The following is a 3,851-nucleotide window of genomic DNA, read 5'->3' on the forward strand; positions in this document are numbered from 1 at the left end:
AACCTTACCCAATAGCTTTATTTTTCTTTTTTCAACCTATAAACAATTTAATTGAAAATTAAGCCAAGTTACATATAAATAGATCAAAATTACAATTAAGTCAAAATATTACATATTATAAGTAAAATCCATAAAAAGATAAAAAGTACAAAAAAAAAAAACATATTACAGAGTATAATAAGTAAAATCCATAAAAAAAATAAACAGCACAATCAATAAATATATATATATATATATATATATATATATATATATATATATATATATATATATATATATATATATATATATATATATATCCATATTTTAGTTATTATGCATAGTGTATTGTACTATCAATTTTCATTAAGATGGACAATTAAACCACTATTAGGATCCGATTATTATAGAATAGATTCATCAATAATAGTCAATACAATTAATTTTAATGTTGATTAATTTAGAGATAAATATAGATTTAAAGTAAGAAATTTATTGCATAATTAATATTTGAAATGTCAATGTTGATCTGATTTTAATATTGTAATAATTTTTACTATACTTCCAAATGACTTAGACTAATGGTTAAGAGATGTGATATGATTTATACAAAAAAAGTAACATTCTTTTGTGATTTTAAATCTTTAGGAGGAGGCACAACAAAAATAAATCAGAAAAGAATGTGAAATAAGATCGAGGTACGAACGCACAATCTAACATAAAAAGTCTCTACAATCACTTTTGGTACCTTTATATATAGGCACATAAGTTTAAGAAAACTTAGAAACCCTAAAATAAAGTCCAAAGTTCAAAACACATAAGAAATAACAAAAAATAAAAATTACAGCAAATTTTCTAGTGAGACTGGTTAACAAATTTAACATTCTATCAAATTAAAAAAAATTACAAATTATTTAATTTCATAAATTATTTTCAATTATGCTGATGATTTTCATGTTCTTTAAATTATCCTAAAATGTATGTTAGTTGTAATGTGATAGAAGCATGTATTAGATAAGAAATGCCAATTGTCACCTCATTTCAAACAAAATAACAATCAACTTCAAGTCACATTGTTACAAACAAAATAACAATCAACTTCAATATATTGCATTCTTTCATGAAATATTGAATTTTGATTTATGTTTAATGATAATTGACTATCGCAATACAATCGCATCCCTTTAGAAATACAAATCCTCAAATCACCACATAATTGACTACCATAAAGCAATATTCAACCTCTACAAAACATTATCAATTATTAATTATTTTTTAGTTTTCCAAGACATTGGAGAGGAACCATTAAGCATAATCCGATTAATCAAAGAATGTCTTGTAAGTGGACAATTTCCCAAATCAAATCACACCATCTTGTAGTTACAATTTACTATTATACCATTGTAAAATACCTTACCTTCGATTTTTCTTCAAATATCTAATAACCCTTAACACCGTTCTTTAATGTTTTTCATGAGGTTTTTGCATAAACTCATATAAAATATGTACCTAGTAAACGAAACTAGATCTAGCTAGAGACAAATAGATTAATCTCATAATCAACCTTTTAGAGGTTCTCAAATCTTCTAAAGTTGTTCCAGAACCCAATGCTAGCTTATCATGTTGTTCCACTATAAAATGCACAAGTTTGACACCTAATAAACCCATGTTTTCAATGATTCCTGACACATATTTTCGCTAGCAAAGATAAATCACCTCAAGATTACAAATTTATTTTAACTCTAAAATATCTTAAGACTCCCAAACATTTCATATTAAAATAGATAACTAAGTAAACTTTGAAAAATTTCATCGCAAAAATATTGTTCCATTCTAATAGTTAAGTCGTCCATACAGGCTAGCACATAGAGATTTATTTCCTTCCTATGTAATATAAACAATCTATAAAATAAATTTGGGTCAATGTTTTTAAAACTTAAAAGAACTTTCATGTACAGGTCACCACTTTTGACACAAAGCAAATGTTTTATTATAGTATAATCCCTCTATCTAATGATGTCAAGACATAACAAGTATTTCTTTCAAAAGTTTTATGCTTTAATTTGTGTGATGTTTTATTTTGTATACGCATTTATTTTTAAGAGATTTCTTTCCAAGTGGCAATTTTTGCAAAACGCATATCTTATTCTCTTCCAAGCTCATATTTAATAGATCATTGCAGCATGCCAAACATAATCCTTTACAACTTTCTAAAAAGTTTTAGGTTTTTTTCATGTTGTCACAACTTTAACAAAATTTTAAAGTCTAACAACAAATTGTTCATTGTTTACAAAGATAGTAATAGGATAAGAAGTACTTTGAGGCTTGTTGTCGAACAAATGAACTTCTCAATGACTTTACTTTTATAAAAATTTGAGTGATAAAATCCTTATACATTTTCGATGAAATTTTGTTTCTCATCCCCTTTCCGTTTATGTTTTCATATTTTCTACTTGCATCACCATAACATTATCCCCACCAATTACGTGTAGGGATGCTACCTCGCCATCCAGACCATTAATACTTTTTTCTCATTTCCATTATAGTCTTCACATCCTCTTGAAGTTGTGACTACTCTTCTTTGTACAAGGTCATAGATGCACCAGTTTTGTAAGTGATGCATAATATCTTTAACAACTTACTCAACATTATAACCCTAAAGAGTATTGTTCAATGATCCAACAAAAGGAAATTCATGTTCATAAATTGTCACATCTCTAGTGGTATTCCAAATTACACAACAAATATCCCTTTTTCCCATAGGTGTACCTTACAAATATGCACTTTCGACTTCTGCTACAAAATTTATCTCTGTCAAGACGTTGATGATGTGCATAACATAAGCAAAAAAAGCATCCATGTTATCAAATGTAGGTGATTTATCAAATCACATAAATGTTACATAAAACATAAGCTTACTCACGTCGAACCGAAAAAGGCCAATGCTCAACACCAAATTCAACACTCAACAATAGTTATCTGGCATCCAACGTTTTGACCCTTGGAGTTGTCTCAAATTAAATTTTCATATGGCATCTAACAATACTTAACGTCCAAACTATGTTTCCTTTGGAAAGATGATTCACAGGATATTGAGTAATTCTCATGAGAAATTCAAATTCTCATCTCATGAGAAATTGAAATTCTCATCTCATGAGAATTTCAAATTCTCATCTCATGAGATATTCCAATTCTCATCTCATTAGAAATTCAAATTTTTATCTCATGAGAAATTCAAATTCTCATCTCGTGAGTAATTCCAATTCTCATGAGAAATTCAAATTCTCATCTCGTGAGAAATTCAAATTCTCATCTCCTAAGAAATTCAAATTCTCATTTCATGAGAAATTTAAATTCTCATCTCATGAGAAATTCAAATTCTTATCTCATGAGAAATTCAAATTCTCATCTCACGAGAATTGAAATTCTCATCTCATGAAAAATTGAAATTCTCATCTCGTGAGTAATTGAAATTCTCATCTCATGAGAAATTCAAATTCTCATCTCATGAGAAATTCAAATTCTCATCTCATGAGAAATTCAAATTCTCATCTCATGAGAAATTCAAATTCTCATCTCGTGAGTAATTCAAATTCTCACGAGAAATTCAAATTCTCATGAGAAATTCCAATTCTCATCTCATGAGAAATTCCAATTCTCATCTCATGAGAAATTCAAATTCTCATCTCATGAAAAATTTAAATTCTCATCTCACGAGTAATCAAATTCTCATGAGAAATTCAAATTCTCACCTATGAGAAATTCAAATTCTCACCTATGAGAAATTCAAATTCTCATCTCATGAGAAATTCAAATTCTCATCTCATGAGAAATTCAAATTCTCATCTCATGAGAAATTCAAATTCTCATCT

Source organism: Vigna radiata, chromosome 7, assembly GCF_000741045.1.
Source record: "Vigna radiata var. radiata cultivar VC1973A chromosome 7, Vradiata_ver6, whole genome shotgun sequence".
Taxonomy (NCBI): domain Eukaryota; kingdom Viridiplantae; phylum Streptophyta; class Magnoliopsida; order Fabales; family Fabaceae; genus Vigna; species Vigna radiata.